The sequence below is a fragment of the Pongo abelii genome, chromosome 19 (genome assembly GCF_028885655.2).
Source record: "Pongo abelii isolate AG06213 chromosome 19, NHGRI_mPonAbe1-v2.0_pri, whole genome shotgun sequence".
NCBI classification, from domain to species: Eukaryota; Metazoa; Chordata; class Mammalia; order Primates; family Hominidae; genus Pongo; species Pongo abelii.
Window position 1 is genome coordinate 54,164,546 of NC_072004.2, and position 19,992 is coordinate 54,184,537.

Sequence of the window (19,992 nt, forward strand, 5' to 3'; positions counted from 1 at the left end):
GGTGGTGCATGCCTGTAATCCCAGCTACTTGGGAGGCTGAGGGGCGAGAATCACTTGAACCTGGGAGGCAGAGGTTGCAATGAGTCGAGATCGCACCACTGCACTCCAGCCTGGGTAACAAAATGAGACTCTATCTCAAAAAAAAAAGAAAAATGATAGGATTCGTAGCCTATACTAGGCAACTTTCATAATTTACAGACTATGACTCTGCTACACTTTAAAGAATGAACTAGGCCAGGTGCAGTGGCTTATGCCTATAATCCCAGCACTTTGGGAGGCCGAGGCGGGCGGATCACGAGTTCAGGAGATCGAGAACATCCTGGCTAACACAGTGAAACCCCATCTCTACTAAAAAAATACAAAAAAATTAGTCGGGCGTGGTGGCGGGCGCCTGTAGTCCCAGCTACTTGGGAGGCTGAGGCAGGAGAATGGCATGAACCTGGGAGGTGGAGCTTGCAGTGAGCCAAGATTGTGCCACTGCACTCTAGCCTGGGTGACAGAGCGAGACTCCATCTCAAAAAAAAAAAAAAAAAAAAGTGAACTGCCTAGTCACAGAGTGTCAAAATGGAGACAACGATTTTTGTCCTAAATCTGAAGTCTTTTTCAGAGCCCTCCAAGTCTAAACTGCATGTATTCGTTGCCCCTCAAATAAATAGGGTCTTGTCATGGCACGCCTGTGGCACCACACATCATATAAGCTAAATGACTAGGTCATTTTGTAATGACCCATGTAACTTGAAACTACCAAAAATCAAAGCAAGTCTTTGTCAACAAGTTCTGGTCATCCGAGAAAACAATGCAGATAAGAAATCCAGCCTAATTATTTTTGTTTGCTTGTCTTGAGACAAGGTCTTGCTCTGTTGCCCAGACTGAAGTGTAGTGGTGCCATCACAGCTCACTGCAACCTTGACCTCCTGGGCTCAAGTGATCCTCCCACCTCAGCCTCCTGAGTAGCTGGGACTACAGGCACACGACACTAGCCCAGCTAAATATATATATTTGCAGGCACAGGGTTTTGCCATGTTTCCCAGATTGATCTCAAACTCCTGGTCTCAAGCAATCTGCCAGCCTCCCAAAGTCTTGGGATGACAGGTGTGAAACACCACACCTGGCCTAAATCCAGCCTAATTCTCATCATCCGTCATCACCCATATCTGCAGAAAAATAAAGAGTTTTCTGAATATGTTCATAGTTACCATCCATCTTGTCTTGGCCCCTTTAAATTCACCGTGCTTGTTAGACATAGATCCTATGGCCAAAATTAATCCAGGCTGCTACCTGCTAGGCTGTTCCCTTGTTCTTCATCTTTACCGTCTCCACTAACAAAAACACCTCCCTGCTGGGTGTGGTGGCTCACGTCTGTAATCCCAGCATTTTGGGAGGCTGAGGCAGGAGGATCACTTGAGCCCAAGAGTTAGAGACCAGCCTGGGCAACATGGCAAGACACAATCTCTACTAAAATTTTTGTAAAACATTAGGCAAATGTGGTGGGGCGCATCCAGCTACTTCGCTGAGGCTGATGCAGGAGGATTGCTTGAGCCCGGGAGATCAGAGCTGCAGCAAGCAGGGTTCACACCATTGCATTCCAGCCTGGGCAACCAAGTGAGAACCTGTCTCAAAAAAATCCTATCCCTGGCTGGGCGCAGTGGCTTATGCCTGTAATCCCAGCACTTTGGGAGGCCGAGGCAGGCGGATCACGAGGTCAGGAGTTCAAGACCAGCCTGACCAACACGGTGAAACCTCATGTCTACTAAAAATACAAAATTAGTCGGGCGTGGTGGCGTATGCCTGTAATCCCAGCTACTCGGGAGGCTGAGGCAGGAGAATCGCTTGAACCTGGAGGTGGCAGAGGTTGCAGTTAGCCGAGATCGTGCCACTGCACTCCAGCCTGGGTGACAGAGCAAGACTCTGTCTCAAAAAAAAAAAAAAAATCCTATCCCTGCCAGCTGCCATGGCACACACCTGAAATTGCACCACTTTGGGAGGCAGAGGAGAGGGCTATTACTTGAGCTCCAGAGTTCGAGACCAGCCTGGGCAATATGGTGAAACCCTGTCTCTACAAAAGAATACAAAAATGTACTGGGTGTGGTGGTGTACCTGTAGTCTCAGCTACTTGGGAGGCTGACGTGGAAGGATCACCTGAGCCCGGGAGTTCAAGGCTACAGCGAGCTGTGATTGCACCACTACACTGCAGCCTGGATGATGGAACAAGACCTCCCAAAAAAAAAAGAACAAACCAGGCCGGTCATGGTGACTCACGCCTGTAATCCCAGCACTTTGGGAGTCCAAGGAGGGTGGATCACTTGAGGCCAGAACGAGACCAGCCTGGCCAACATGGCAAAACCCCGACTCTACTAAAAATACAAAAATTAGCCGGGTATGGTTGTGCACTCCTGTAATCCCAGCTGCTTGGGAGGCTGAGACAGGAGAATCGCTTGAACTCGGGAGTCGCAGGTTGCAGTGAGCTGAGATTGTGCCATTGTACTCCAGCCTAGGCGACAGAACAAGACTCCATCTCAAAAAAAACAAAAAACAAAAAAAAAATCCCTATTTTGCTCTAAGAAGCAAAACAAGGTATAGCCTCTGATTAGGCCAGTCCTTATTTTGAAGAAGCCCACCTGAGGCTGAAGCAGGAGGATTGCTTGAGCCTGGGAGGTAAGATTGTGCGCACACAATCTGCCTACTTGACAATCTGAAGTAGAAACCCAGCATAGAAGGACTGAGTAGTTCTGGATTTGTGCTGCTAAGGCTGGTTTAATGTATGGAATAAAGGCTTAAGGATCATATATGGAAAGGCAGATATGTAAGCAATGATAATTCGTTGTGAAAAGTCTGTGGTAGGGTTTGCACAAAATCTTACGGGAACACAGAGGAGGAGATAATGACTTGTTTTGGGTTGTAATAACGCTGTAACAGTTCCAATATAGGTCAATGCTCAAGTATTTTTAGTTGCAATGAAACTCATAGGAAAATAACAATGGAACAGATTTACTTGGGCAGTTATAAGTGTGTTCACTTTTTTTTTTAATGTGGGTTCATTTTCACCTTGGCATTGCACCTAGTAAAATTTTCTGGAATCTTTTCTAATTATCAGAATGTATAAAATACATAGAAGTTTGTGAATCAAAGTTGTGGTTCTTGGCTGGCTGTGGCAGCTCACACCTGTAATCTCAATGCTTTGGGAGACTGAGGTGGCTGGATTGCTCAAGCTCAGGAGTTTGAGACCAGCCTGGGCAACATGGTGAAACCCTGTCTCTATGAAAAATTTTTTAAACATTAGCCAGGCATGGTGGCATGCACCTGTGGTCCCAGCTGTTCAGGAGGCTGAGGGGAGAATCCCTTGAACCTGGGAGGCAGAGGTTGCCATGAGCCAAGATCACGCCACTGTACTTCAGCCTGGGTGACACAGTGAGTCCTTGTCTCCAAAAAAAAAAAAAAATTGTAGTTCTTTATTTGTGATGGTGAAAGGTTATGACTTTTTCAATGAGATAGCAAATAGCAAAGATCATGGATCAGGAAAAAAATTTAAAAGGAGTTCAAAATGAGCCTAGCCAACATAGTGATGCCCTATCTCTACAAAAGAAAAATAAAATTAGCTAGGCATGGTAGTGTGCACCTGTAATCCCAGCTACTTGGAAGGCTGAGGCAGGAGGATTGCTTGGGCCCAGGAGTTCAAGGCTGCAGTGAGCCATAATTGTGCCACTGCACTCCAGCCTGGGCAGCAGAGTGAGACCCTGTCTTAAAAAAAAAAAAAAGGAAAGAAAAAAGAAAGAAAAGAAAAAATAGGAACAAGGAAAACTATAGGCAATATAATACAGTCATATAATAATGATAACTCTTGAGCCATCTGGTAGAAATACCATTATCCTAAGTGATCCCATATACCGCCAACCTCCCACCAAACATTTTATTTAAAATGTGCAAATGACACGTTTTTAACTTACAATGCAACATATATGGTGAGGCCACCTACTGAGCTTAACAAACACTGAGGAATTTGGGTCCAACTTTTTATTTATTAAGGTTGATGTATCTATAAGATGTTCAGGTAGCTATAGTCCCAGCTACTCTGGAGGCTGGGCAGAGGTAGGAGGATTTCTTGAGCTGAGTTGTTTTAATCCAGCCTGGGAAACATAGCAAGACCCCATCTCTTAAAATAAATAAATAAATATATACACACACACACACACATACACACACACACACACACGTATATTATATATGATACATTATATATAATATATGTATTATACATCATAATATATGTGTGCATGCACATAATATGTATTATACATAATATATAATATATAATATGTATTATACATAATATATAATATATAATATGTATTATACATAATATATAATATATAATATGTATTATACATAATATATAATATGTAATATGTATTATACATAATATATAATATATAATATGTATTATACATAATATATAATATATAATATGTATTATACATAATATATAATATATAATATGTATTATACATAATATATAATATGTATTATACATAATATATAATATAATATATAATATGTATTATACATAATATATAATATAATATGTATTATACATGATATATAATATAATATGTATTATACATGATATATAATATAATATATAATATGTATTATACATGATATATAATATAATATATAATATGTATTATACATGATATATAATATAATATATAATATGTATTATACATGATATATAATATAATATATAATATGTATTATACATGATATATATGTGTGTATGCATATAATATATGCAATATACATAGTACATAATATATAACATATATAATACATTATAATATATGCAAAATATGTATTATGTATACATATACCCACACACATATATATGTTCAGGAAGACATGGGAAAAAGCTTTAAGACTAGGGAAATAACCTGATAATTGTTGATAGGTAAAGATAAGAGAGTATAGTATATCAAAAGAGAGAAAGAATATTGCTATGGTTTGAATGTTTGTCCCCTCTGAAACTCATGTTGAAACTTAGGCTGGGCACAGTGGCTCATGCCTGTAATCCCAGCACTTTAGAAGGCCAAGGTGAGAGGATCTCTTGAGCCCAGGAGTTCAAGATCGCCCTAGGCAACATAGTAAGACCCTGTCTCTACAAAAAATTTAAAAAATTTGCTGAGTGTGGTGGCACAAACCTGTAGTCCCAGCTACTTGGAAGCCTGAGGTGAGAGAATCATTTGAGCCCAAGAGTTTGCAGCGGCAGTGAGCTGTGATCATACCATTGCACTCCAGCCTGATAGAGTGACTGTCTCGACGGAAAAAAAATGAAAAGAACCTTAATCCGTAGTGTAACAGTGTTGGGAGGTGGTGCCTTTAAAAGGTGATTGGGTCATGAAGGCTCTGACCTCATGAATAGATTAATCTATTCATGTGTTAATGTATTAATGAATTATCATGGGAGTGGGTTAGTTATCATGAGAGTGGGTCTGTTATAAAAAGCCAGGTTGACTCTCCTGAGCTCCCTAGCCACATGATGCCCTGTGCTGCCTCAGGACTCTGCAGAGAGCCCCCACCAGCAAGAAGACCCTCACCAGATATAGCCTTCAACCTTGGACTTCCCAGCCTCCAGAGCTGTACAAAGTAAATTTATTTTTCTTATAAATTACCCCATCTCAGATATTAAGTTTTAGCAACAGAAAATGGACTAAGACAAATGTGTAATTCAAGAGAAAAGAAAAAGAGATCACATTATAATCTGCCCCCAAGATCTCTTATAATGATTTGTTATAATCTATATTATAGTGTAAGATACAGTAGTCACCCCTTATCTGCTATTTCACTTTCTGCAGTTTCAGTTACTCACAGTCAACTGGGGTCCAAAAATATTAAATGGAAAATTCCAGAACTAAATTCATAAGTTTTAAATTGTCCATCATTCTGAGTAGTGTGAAAAAAATCTCACATGGTCCCACTCCATTCTGCTCTGTCCTCCCCAGGACATGAATCATCTTTTTGTACAGTATGTCTGCATTGTATACACCCATTACTGTATATCAAAAAATATGCCATATATAGGGTTTTATGCTATCTGAGGTTTCAGGCATCCACTGAGAGTTGTGGAATGTATCCGCCACAGAAAAGGAGGGACTGCTATATATGGATGCCTTATCTCCCAAACTGGTCCATAAGTTTTTTGATTTTTTTTTGAGATGGAGCCTCGCTCTGTCCCCCAGGTTAGAGTGCAGTGGCACAATCTCGGCTCACTGCAACCTCTGCCTCCCAGGTTCAAGAAATTCTCCTGCCTTAGCCTCCTGAGTAGCTGGGATTACAGGCGTGTGCCACCACACCCGGCAAATTTTTGTATTTTTAGTGCAGATGGAGTTTTGCCATGTTGGCTAGGCTGGTCTTGAACTCCTGACCTCGGTGATCTGCCTGCCTTGGCCTCCCAAAGTGCTGGGATTACAGGCGAGAGCCACCATGCCCAGCCCTCATAAGCACCTTGAGGACAGAAACATAAATATGTATTTCAGGTACCAAGCATAGTGAAGATATAGGATGAGTATTTAATAACTGGATGAAAAGGAAAGATCCTTCCTGTTTTTCTCTAGGGGGGAAAAGCACATTTTGCACATAGGTGTTTATGTAGGTGTTTGCTGCATTGCAAAACATTTACTTTCTGTAAAACCCAAAGTAGCAAAAACATACACTTTAAAATATTTTTTCCTGCTGGGTGTGGTGGTGCACAACAGTAATCCCAGCCACTCAGGAAGCTGAGGCAGGAGGATCACTTGAGCCCAGGAGTTCAAGGCTCTAGTGCGTTGTGATTGCACCTGTGAATAGCCACTGTACTCTGGCCTGGGTAACATAGCAAGACCTCATCTCTAAAAAAAAAAAAAAGAAAAAGAATTTTCTTCCTTTTTTAAAAAAATTGTGCTATAACATAAAATGTACCATTTTAATCTTTTTTTTTTTTTTTTTTTTTTTTTGAGACAGAGTCTTGCTCTGTCACCCAGGCTGGAGTGCAGTGGTACAATCATGGCTCACTGCAACCTCCGCCTCCCAGGTTCAAGCAATTCTTGTGCCTCAGCCTCCTGAGTAGCTGGGTCTACAGGTGTGCGCCACTGCACGTGGATAATTTTTGTATTTTTAATAGAGATGGGGTTTCGTCATGTTGGCCAGACTGGTCTCAAACTACTGGCCTCAAGTGATTCACCTGCCTCGGCCTCCCAAAGTGCTGGAATTATAGGTGTGAGCCACCACATCCAGCCCATTTTAACCATTTTTAAATGTACAATTCATTGCCATTAAGTATATTTACAATGTTGTGCAACCATCACGACTATTTCTAGAAAATTTTCATCATCCCAAACAAAAAGCCTGTACCTATTAAACAATAACTCCTCATTCCCCTGTCCTCACAGTCAGGCCCTGGCAACTACCTTTTTACTGTCTGTCTCTGAATTTGCCTATTTTAGGTACCTAATGTAGTGGAATTATACAATATTTGCCCTTTTGTGTCTGGCTTATTTCACTTAGCATAATGTTTTCAAGTTCATCCATGCTGTAGCATGTATCAGAATTGCATTCCTTTTTAAGGCTTAGTATTCTATTGTATGTACATACCACATTTCATTTATTCATTCATCGGTCAATGGACATTTGGGTTATTTTCGTCTTTTGGCAAATGTGAATAATGCTGCAGTGAACATCAGTGTACAGTATTTGTTTGTGTCCCTGTTTTTAATTCTTTGGGGAATATATCTAGGTGTAGAATTGCTGGACCATATGGTAATTCTATGTTTAACTTTTTGAGGAACTGGCAAACTTTTACAGGATGTGCATCATTTTATATTCCCCCTAGCAATGTACAAGGGTTCCAGTTTCTCAGCATCCTCGCCAACACTTGTTATTTTCCTTTTTTAATATAATAGTCATTCTGGCTGGGAACGATGGCTTGCGCCTGTAATCCCATCACTTTGGGAGGCCAAGGCGGGTGGATCACTTGAGGATAGAAGTTTGAGACCAGCCTGGCCAAAATGGTGAAACCTTGTCTCTACTAAAAATACAAAAATTAGCCAAGCGTGTTGGCGAGCGCCTGTAATCCCAGCTGCTTGGGAGATTGAGACAGGAAAATCTCTTGATCCCTGGAGGTGGAGGTTGCAGTGAACCAAGATCATGCCAGCTGGGTGACAGAGTGAAATTCCATCTCAAAAAAAAAAAAAAAACAAAAAAAAAGCTGTGTCCATGGCTTATGCCTGTAATCCCAGCACTTTGGGAAGCTGAGGCGGGCGGATCACTTGAGGTCAGGAGTTCAAAACCAGCCTGCCCAACATGGCGAAACCCCATCTCTACTAAAAATATAAAAATTAGCTAGGCATGTTGGTGCATGCCTGTAATCCAAGCTACTCAGGAGACTGAGGCAGGGGAATCGCTGGAACCCAGCAGGCAGAGGTTGCAGTGAGCTAAGATCAGGTCACTGCACTCCAGCCTGGGCAACAGAGCAAGACTCTTTCTCAAAAATAAATTTAAAAAAAGAAAATAAAAATAAATTAAAAATACAAATAAATAAATAAAATAATAGTCATTCTAATGGGTGTGAAGTGGTATTAAAATATTTTTGTAGCCAGGTGCAGTGGTGCATCATGCCTGTAATCCCAGCACTTTGGGAGGCCAATGAGAGAGGATCACTTGAGCCCAGAAGTTCAGGGCAGCAGTGAGCTAGAATGGCACCATTGTGCTCCAGCCTGGGCAACTGGGCAACAGAGACTCTGTCTCTTAAAAAAAAGGCTGGGTGGTGGCTCACGATCACTTGAACCCAGGAGTTGAAGACCAGCCTGGGCAACATAGTGAGACCCTATCTCTACAAAATTTTTTAAAAAATTTAAAAAAGTAGCCAGTTGTGGTAGTGCATGCTTTTGATCCCAGCTACTTGGGAGGCTGAGGTGAGAGGATCGCTTGAGCCTGGGAGGTCAAGACTGCACTTGTGAGTGATGATTGCAACACACCACTTCAGCCAGGGTGACAGAGCAAAACCCTGTCTCTAATTAATTAAAATACATTTAAAAAATTTTGTCTCACAAAATCCACAGAAGGGTGAGCTAGCCTGATAAGAAAAGCCTATTAAGTTTAGAGTTGAAGACACTAAAGTTACATTAGAAAATGTTTAGGCAAACATATTAGGAAACTTAAAAATGTTCAACTGGTTTTATAGATGTTTTCTCACATCTTCAAATAGATTATGTATGAGGATGTTTATACAGTTTGTTTATGTGGTAAGATATCAGTTTGTATGTTTGTTTGTTTGTTTTTGAGACAGGGTCTCACTCTGTTGCCCAGGCTGGAGCACAGTGGCACAATCACAGCCCACTATAGCCTCAACCTCCCTGGGCTCAGGTGATCCTCCCACCTCAGCCTCCTGAGGAGCTGGGACCACAGGCGCGCACCACCATGCTCAACTAACATAACCATTTTAGTTGTGAACTGAAGTTGCTCTGCAACCCCTCCCCTGCATTGAGACAGCAGCTATTGTGGTTCTATGTTTACTTGTTTTAAGTGAGAGGGCACAGAAGAGAGAAACAGGAGCCTTTTGTTTAAAAGTCTAGCCCCTGCAGGGAAATAGAAAGTGCTAATATGCATAGACACAGCAGTAGATTTGGGAGCAACTTGATGAATAGAGCTTCTGCATCCCTTAGACCAGCCAGTTTCCCTGGAGAGGAGAAAGGAAAAGGAGGGAAAGCCCAAAGTAGAAAGCATAGGAACCTTATTATTTAGAAAGTACCCTGTACCCCGTCCCCTCACCACCCCACCACTACCTCCACTCATGGATCCCAGAGTAGGAATCAAAAACTGAAGATCTGTGGCATCTGAGTACATAGGACCTACTTTCACAGGAAGATTTGAGAAAGGCAGTAGGAACCCAAAGTGGAACAGCTGCCTGATATGCCAGGCTGATAGGCCTTAGACAACATCTCCGGGCCCCCCAGCATGATATGGGAGTCATACAATGATGCTCTTGAATTATCTGGTGGTAACTAGCATCTGTGAAGTGTTTTGGGTAACTGAAGAGTTGCTCAGAAAAACAGAATGATTTCTGTGTGTTTAGGAACTTTAGGCAGCCTCCCGAACTGGCCACTGGCAGCCTGTTACAGGGGTTGACAATTCCAAGGTGCCCTGGAGAAAGGAGAGAGAAATCTGTCTCTCAAGAAGCTCTATGATCCAGAAGGAGGAAAGCACAGCAGTGATGGGCACAGACCATGGCCAAGGGCGAAATAGACATTGGCCATCTTGCAGATGCTGATCACTAGCAGGATGAAACAGCTCTAAGCATTTTTTGGTCCTTAGATCACATGACTCAAAATTAAAATTCCAGGGATAGAAAGGCTGATGGGCTCTCTTGGTCACATGTCCACCTTTGGCCAGAGGACAGGTTAATATAATTGTTCACCAAAACTACATCAGCTAGAAAAAGGGTAATAACCTAAGAAAACAATCAGGGGTTGTTACCAAAAGACGGGATCAGGAATGTCTGGCAAGCAAAAACTACAAATATCTGAATTCACCACAGGGACTTACAGTGTCAAAGATAAAGTAGCTTGTTGGGTTTTTGTTTTTCTTCCCAAAAAACTATCTGCAAGTAAAGATATGATAGTGTTTTGTTTTGTTTTGTTTTGTTTTTGAGACAGAGTTTCACTCTTGTTGCCCAGCCTGGAGTACAATGGCACGATCTCGGCAACCTCCGCTTCCTGGGTTCAAGCAATTCCTCAGCCTCCCAAGTAGCTGGAATTACAGGTGTGCGCCACCATGCTCGGCTAATTTTGTATTTTTTTAGTAGAGACAGGGTTTTGCCATGTTGGTCAGGCTGGTCCTGAACTCCTGACCTCAAGTGATCCACCCACCTCAGCCTCCCAAAGTGCTGGGATTACAGGTCTGAACCACTGTGCCCGGCCAGTATTTTTTTTTTAATCAAAAATTTTTTTTTTTTTAGACAGGGTCTCACTCTGTCTCCCAGGCTAGCTCACTATAGACTCCAACTCCTGGGCTCAAGCGATACTCAGCCTTAGCCTCCTGAGTACCTGGGACTACAGGGTGCAATGCACGCCACCACGCCTGGCTATAAAAAAAATCAACTTTTAAGGCATAATTTACATACAATAAAAGTGATACATTTTAAGTGTACACATTGATGACTTTTGACAGATATACACACGTATGTAACTACCACCCCCAGTCAAGGTGGACATTCCCATCTCCCAAGAAGTTCCCTGGTGATCCTGTGCAGTCAGTTGTCACAAATGCCCCAACCCAGGCAAACACTGATGTGATTTCTGGTACTATTGATTAGTTTTGCCTGTTGTAGAATTTTGTCTGAATGGGTAATGGTCTAATACTTTTAATATTCCATTTTATTTCCTATTAGCTTTTTAGCTGTACCTTTTTAAAATTATTTTTTGGAGACTGCCCTATGGCTAACAATGTGTGACTCTATTCAGTCAATACTGTCTCTTTACAATTAACACTTCCCAGTTTCTATACAAGCCCCCTTCTACTTATCTCACACTTTCTGCTGCACAATGAAAAATACCTTTACAACAAATAAAAAATTTACAAATACATTTATCTGCCTTCCTGTATTTTGTATGATTGTATGACTACTGTGATATCTTTTATTTCTACATTTATTATAAGCTCCTCTTACAGTATTTTGTTTTTTCTTTTCTTTAAAGATCATCGCCTTTTAAGTAAATCACAAGAAAGAACACAATCTTTTTTTTTTTTTGAGACAGAGTCTCGCTCTGTGCCCAGGCTGGAGTGCAGTGCCATGATCAGCTCACTGCAACCTCTGCTTCCCAGGTTCAAGCAATTCTCCTGCCTCAGCCTCCCGAGTAGCTGGGACTACAGGGGCCTGCCACTATACCCAGCTAGTTTTTGTATTCTTAGTAGAGATGGGATTTCACCAGGCCAGGCTGGTCTTGAACTGTTGACCTCAGATAATCCACCTGCCTCGGCCTCCCAAAGTGCTGGGATTACAGGCGTGAGCCACCGTGCCCTGCCACAGAATCTTGGGTATTTAGCAGTTTTTTTTTTCTTTTTTCTTTCTTTTTTTTTTTTTTAGATGGAGCCTTGCTCTGTCGCCCAGGCTGGAGTGCAATGGCACAATCTCGACTCACTGCAACCTCCATCTCCGAGGTTCAAGTTATTCTCCTGCCTCAACCTCCTGAGTAGCTGGGATTACAGGCGTGCACGATCATGCCCACCTAATTTTTATTTTTACTAGAGACCATGTTGGCCAGGCTTGTCTCGAACTCCTGACCTCAGGTGATCCGCCTGCCTCGGCCTCCCAAAGTGCTATGATTACAGGCGTGAGCCACCGCCACCGTGCCCAGCGTTAGCAATTATTTACAACAACTGATACTCTTACCTTTCTTCCTATAGATCTAATTATATGGAAAGATACAATCATTTTTGACCAAATTTTTATCTTAGTATGTTGTACTCTACTCATTTACATTTCTTCCGGTAGTGGCAGTAATTTTCCTATATACAAATACATCCATATATAAGCACACAGTATATATACAATATATATAAAACATATAGACAAGTTAAAAATACAATGGAAGGAAAGATTATAAAAGCAATAAAAACATAAAATATGGAAGAATAAAGTCAACAAAAAAATGCAATGGACCTGTGTGGAAAAGCTACAAGACAATAGCGGGAGGTAAAAGAGGATTTTAATGAAAGGAGGGACATGCTTTGTTCCCAGAAAGACAATATTGTGAAATTTTGACTTCTATTGAGAATAGAATTGTTTCTACTCTCAACAGTTCCACTCATTTTTGTGGTCAAAACAGCATATAGTTGTATCTTTTTTTGGTAAATGCTAAATCTGACAGTTGTTGCCCTTTAATAAAAGTATTAAACTCTTTCATATATTAATAATTGGTATATCTGATTTCGCTTCAGCCATCATGTTTACACTTTCAGCCATCATGGTTTACACTTTCCACTCATTGTATATTCTTGCTTTCTTTCTTTTCCTTGGAAAGAAAAGTCTTTGACTTTGGCTAAATGGATTTTTTTTTTCTTTTTTTAAAGAGAGAGGGTCTTGCTCTTGTCGCCCATGCTAGATTGCTATGCCACTATCAAAGCTCACTTCAAGGCCAGGCATGGTGGCTCACGCCTGTAATCCCGGCACTTTGAGAGGCCAAGGCAGGAGGATCGCTTGAGCTCAGGAGTTCAAGACCAGCCTGGGCAACATGGCAAAACCCCATCTCTACAATAAATACCAAAAAATTTAGCCAGGTGTGGTGGCATATGCCTGTAGTCCCAGCTACTTGGGAGGCTGAGATGGGAGGAACACTTGAGCCCAGAAGGCAAAGGTTGCAGTGAACCAAGATTGTGCCTTTGCCCTCCAGCTTTGGTGACAGAGGGAGACTCTGTCTCAAGAAAAAAAAAAAAGCTCACTGCAGCCTGGAACTCTTGACCTCAAGTGATCCTCCTGCCTCAGCCTCCCAAAATGCTGGGATTAGAAGTACTGTATCCCTTTTTTTTTTTTTTGGTCAGACAGAGTCTTGCACTGTCTCCCAGGCTGGAGTGCAGTGGCGCAATCTTGGCTCACTGCAACCTCCACCTCCCAGGTTCAAGTGATTCTCCTTGCTTCAGCCTCCTGAGTAACTGGGATTACAGGTGCACACTACCATGCCCAGCCAATTTTTGTTTTTGCTTTGTTTTGCTTTTTTGAGACAGAGTCTTGCTCTGTCGCCCAGGCTGGAGAGCAGTGGCGTGATCTCTGCTCACTGCAACCTCTGCTTCCCGGGTTCAAGTGATTCTTCTGCCTCAGCCTCCCGAGTAGCTGGAACTACAGGCACGTGCCACCATGCCTGGCTAATTTTTTGTATTTTTAGTAGAGACATGGTTTCACCATGTTAGCCAGGATGGTCTTGATCTCCTGACCTCATGATCCGCCCGCCTTGGCCTCCCAAAGTGCTGGGATTACAGGCGTGAGCTACTGCGCCCAGCCTAATTTTTGTATTTTTAGTAGAGAGCGTGTTTCATCATGTTGGCCAGGGTGGTCTTGAACTCCGGACCTCAGGTGATCTGCCTGCCTTGGCCTCCCAAAGTGTTGGGATTACAGACATGAGCCACCACACCTGGCCAGAAGTACTGTATCCTGTTTCCACTCTCATGGTGGTGAATTTTACCTTTTAGAAAATAATAGTTATTTTTATTTTCTGATTATAAAAGTAATACATACTCATGAACAGAAATTTGGAATAAATAGCAAACTAGAAGGAAAGTGCCATGCAGAGATAATCACTATTAATGTCTTTAATTTTTTGTATTAAATTTTTTCATGAAGTAATGCACAATTGCTGTAAAGATTTCCAATAACATTGAGGCATTATAGTGGACGTCTTTTATTTTTGCTCATCTAGTATCTATTCTCTCTTCTGGTAACACCACCTGATTGCCCTTTGGGGAGCTATCTCTCTTCCACTTTCCATTCATGTGTTTCAGACGGGACTGAGTCCACCTCTCAGCTCCAGAAAATAGCCAAGACCCAGGCGTGGCCTGGGTGATGATGACCCTGGCAAGGCTAATGGGAATCAATTCTGGAATTTTAGTTAAAACTATTGGGAAAGAGAGGTTCCCTTTCTCTACTGTGACTCACACCTGACAAATAGAATATGGTGGAAGTGATGCTGTGTTACTTCCAAGGACATAGCTTCCACTCAGTACCCTCTTTCTTGAATCACTCACTCTGGGGGAAGGCAGCCACCATATTGTGAGGCCACCCAAGCAGGCTTGAGGAGAGGACCTTGTGAAGAAGAACTAGGGCATCAGCCATGTGAGTGAACCACTTTGGGGTTTTTTGTTTGTTTGTTTTGAAACAGGGTCTCACTCTGTCACCCAAGCTGGAGTGCAGTGGCATGATCACTCTGCAACCTCCACCTCCCAGGCTCAGGTGATCCTCTCACCTCAGCCTTCTGAGTAGCCAGGACAGGTGCACACCACCACATCTGGCTAGTTTTTGCATTTTTTGTAGAAACAGGGTTTTGCCATGTTGCCCAGGCTGGTCTCAAACTCCTGGACTCAAGCAATCCACCTGCCTCAGCCTCCCAAATTGCTGAGATTACAGGCATGAGCCACTGTGCCTGGCTGGAGTTAGCCACTTTGACAGTGGATACTCCAGCCTCAGTCAAGCCTTCAGATGACATCTTTATTGCATCCTCATGAGCGATCCTGAGCCAGAACTGCTCAGCTAATCTGTTCCTGACCACAGAAACTTTGAGAGAATAAATGTTTGTTGTTGTTTTAAGCCACTAAGTTTTTTGTTTGTTTGTTTGTTTTTGAGATAGAGTCTCACCCTATCACCCAGGCTGGAATGCAGTGGCATGATCTCAACTCACTAAAACCTCCACCTCCCGGGCTCAAGCAATCCTCCCAACTCAGCCTCCCAAGTAGCTAGGACTACAGGAGTACGCCACCATGCCGAGCTAATTTTTGTATTTTTAGTAGAGACGGAGTTTCACCATGTTGGTCAGGCTGATCTTGAACTCCTGACTTCAAGTGATCCTCCTGCCTTGGCCTCTCAAAATGCTGACATTATGGGCATGAGCCACCATGCTCAGCCATAAGCCACTAAGTTTTGAGGTAATTTGTTATGTGGCAATAGATAACTAATACAAGATTAGTTTAGGAATCCAAACCTAAGCCAATCAGCACGTGGCATTCCCCTGTGAACTTTGCTGGTTCAAGAGTAGGTATGTTACTAAATTGTCCTAATTAGACCCAGGGACAGACTTAAAAACAGCTGGGTGAATAGCTCTCTTCTACTACCCATAAACATGAAAACCTATGTTCAGAGTGTGGCTGGCAGCCATCTATTATAAATAAAGCCCTCACTAGTGCACTTGATGAGACTTAAGAAAGAAAGTGGCTGGGTGTGGTGGCTAATTCCTGTAATCCCAGCACTTGGGAAGGCCATGGCAGGCAGATGGCTTGAGCCCAGGAGTTTGAAATCAGCCTGGGAAACATGGGGAAACCTTGTATCCACAAAAAATACAAAAATGAGCTGGGCATAGTGCCACACACCTGTGGTCGCAGCTACTCAGGAGGCTGAGGTAAGAGGATTGCTTAAGCCTGGGAGATCAAGGCTGCAGCAAGCCGTGATTGCACCACTGCACTCCAGCCTGGGCAACAGAGCAAGACCCTGTCTCCAAAAAAATAAAAGCCAACTTTAGGGTGAATATAATATTGTAGATAGCAAATCAGATGGACCTAATAAATTGGGTCCTTGATGAAATTATTGAGCTACTGAAATAAATAACCATAAACCCCTCCTTAACTTTAACCTTCTAGTTATATGAGCCAATACATTTCCTTATCATATTAGCCACAATAGCCTTCTTTATGTTAGCATTTGCTTTAATAGAAACACTTCCCGGTATTATCAAACTCTCTTAGTCATGTTGTTTTAGGTATATCTTATGTAAATTGTAAATAGCTGGGATTTTTTTTTTGTCAACATGACTTTGACTTTGGGAGAATTTACTGCATGATCATAGCTCACTGCAGCCTCTGACTCCTAAGCTCAAAGGATCCTTCCCACCTTGGCTTCCTGAGTAGCTGGGACTGCAGGCGTGCACCACCACGACTGGCTGATCCAACATTTTGAAATCTAGATCTTTCATGTAGAAATTAAGTTGTGTATCCACACTTTAAAAATTAGAGGATCTATAATGTGAGGCCCCTTAATCTCACATCACTGAGTGGTGGCTGGCCCCTCTAGATGGGGTATGTACCCTCTGGTTCACCACAGTGCCCCCCATTCTGTGTTATTTTTCCAAAGTGGAGAGAATTTTAGTTTATATTTATGGTCTCTCCTTGCACTATTTTTTTCTTATGGTAGAATATCTGTTTCCGTGACTCTATTACTTTCATTGAAGACCCAAGAGAGCCATATTTCAAGAAACAAAAGTAAAAATATCCATTTCCATATTACCCTTCTGGCCTCTGTGGTCATTTGGGTTTGCATTTTCTGTTTTAATTCTTTTTCTCTTTTACAATTGGTTACCTATAAATTGTTAACAACTACGTTATGGGTCACTGGTTTCTTTCTTTTTTTTTTTTTTACTTTTTTCTTTTTCTTTTTTTTTTTTTTTTTTTGAGACAGGATGAGGCTCTGTCACTCAGGCTGGAGTACAGTGGGGTGATCACAGCTCACTGCAACCGCCACCTCCTGGGCACAGGTGATCCTTCTACCTCAGCCTCCCTAGTAGCTGGAACTTCAGGCACATGTCACCACACCCAGCTAATGTTTGTATTTTTTGTAGTGACAGAGTTTCGCCATGTTGCCCAGGCTGGTCTCAAATTCCTGGGCTCAAGTGATCCTCCTGCCTCCGCCTTCCAAAGTGCTGGGATTATAGGCGTGAGCCACCATGCCCTGCCCAATATTTTTAATGACCATCAGGAAACAGTAGCTATAATTTTGCTCCCCTATAATTTGCCTTGCTACAGAAATCTTTAGCAAGATTTTCTTTCTCCTCTGCCTTATAACTCACTTCCACTTTTGTTGTGATTTAGTTCAAGATTGTTATTCATCTTTGTTATTATGTCTTTTCTAAGAATCTTTTCTGACAAATTGCACTAAACATCAAAACCACTATCAACAACTATTTAATCTATACAGCTGTGAACATTGTCAGTTTCTTTACTCCTCACTGTTTCTTTTTTTTTTTTGGAGACAGAGTCTTGCTTTTGTCACCCAGGCTGGAGTGCAATGGCGTGGTCTTGGCTCACTGCAACCTCCACCTCCCAGGTTCAAGCCATTCTCCTGCCTCAGCCTCCTGAGTAGCTGGGATTACAGGCACTCACCACCATGCCCGGCTAATTTTTGTATTTTTAATAAAGACAGTGTTGTGCCATGTTGGCCAGGCTGGTCTCAAACTCCTGACCTCACGATCTTCCCCCCTCGGCCTCCCAAAGTGCTGGAATTACAGGTGTGAGCCACCACCCCCGGCCTCTTTTTTTTTTTTTTTTTTTTTTGAGACAGAATCTCTCTCTGTCACCAGGCTGGAGTGCAGTGGCAGGATCTTGGCTCACTGCAACCTCTTCCTCCCGGGTTCAAGCAATTCTCCTGCCTCAGCCTCCTGAGTAGCTGGAATTACAGGCACATTTCACCACACCCAGCTAATTTTTGTATTTTTAGTAGAAATGGGGTTCACCATGTTGGCCAGGATGGTCTCTATCTTCTGACCTCATGATCTGCCAGCCTCGGCCTCCCAAAGTGCTAGGATTACAGGCATGAGCCACTGCGCCCCGCCTACTCATCACTGTTTCTTATATATCACCCCTACCCTTTTTTGAGCTTTTTATTGTAATTCATCTGTCATTTTGCCACAGTACTTCCTTAAGGGAAAAAAACAGTATCTGTTGATAGATGGTTTGCACTCCCTCAAAACTTGTGTCAGTTACTAAGCTATTCAGTTTCCCTTGAGCTAGGCCTCCCACCCCAAGGCTGCAGCATTCTGCTGGCCAGCTTCACCCTGAGTATGATGGGTGGCCATGGAACTGGCTGACAAGCTAAGACCCTGCCGGAGCAAGGAAGCAAGGGAAGTGGTGGAGGCTTAAGGGACTTCGCTGATATGATTTGACTGTTGTGCTGAGTCTTTCTCTTTTTGTCCCCAATTTTCTCTCTTCTTGTTTGTTGTAGTTGCCTAAAATTAGTTGGATCTCAGCTAGCCAATCTCTCTGGCTGCCTAGGTAAATTGCCATTTCAAAGAGAGTCAAGCATACCAGTGTAAAATTGTGATCCTTTTCCCCTAAAACAGGAAACACTGCTCCATTGTCATTTTGCTGCATATGAGAAAACCTATGAAAAGTTATGAGTCACCAGACTCACTTGGAATTATCTTCAATTCCTCTCTTTCTCACACCCCACCACCTTCTACCTATCAGTAAATCTTGTTAGTTCTACCTTCAAGATGGAGGTCAGGCATGGTGGCTCACACCTGTAATACCTAACTTTGGGATGCCAAGGTGGGAGCATCACCTGAGCCCAGGATTTTGAGACCAGCCTGGGCAACATGGTGAGACCCCCATCGTATATAGCTGAAAGAACACTTAAGGGGCCATAGGCAGGTGAGAGATGGTTTCATTCAGCAGTTCTCTTACACTGTCTGTCTCTGTCTCAGCTACCTGTTCTGGCTCTGTGACTCCTGCCACTCCCCTACACAGCTGCAAAGCCAGCTGTCTCTACAGGGTCAGAAGCTTAACACTTTCTCTCTCTGGGCAAGAGCATGCCTGTACAGCATCAGCAGGGCAGTTATACCTTTTACAGACAATAGTGGCTCCAAGCCAAGTGATGAGCCTTCCCATGTTATGCCTATGTAGCTGTGATTATATAACAAGCAAAGTTATGCACCTGCACTCCAAACTTGCTGAGTCATGCAGGATGTTTACCTTGGCCCATGCCTGCCTCACTGCATTGCAGCCATGTTCCTTACACAGGAGGATCCCTTGAGCCCAGGAGTTTGAGGCCAGCCCAGGGAACATAGCAAGAGCCTGTCTCTAAAAAAAAAAAAAAAGTAAAATATTTTTAAACTTTAGGAAGCTGCCAGGGATGGACTCCTCCAAAATAAGGAGTGAACCAAGAAGGAGGAAAAATATGACACAAAATGAAGGGTACAACCAAAAGAGAGATATAAAGTAAACCACTAGGATGGTTGTAAAGGGAGATACCAATGAGACAGTGGTATAGGCCTAGAGAGGAACCAATACAGATTGGAGCAGGCTAGAAGGGTGCGGAAGAGATTTCTAAAGAAAGATTCAATTAATAGATTATGATTGCTAGAAAAACACTTGTTAGATCCCGATGTCTGGGTCCAGCCATGCTGAAGTCCGAGGGGAGTGGGTGGATGAGCAGAAAGAACACTTGATGGGCTGTAGGCAGGTGAATATGGTTTTATTTAGCAGCATCTCTCTTAC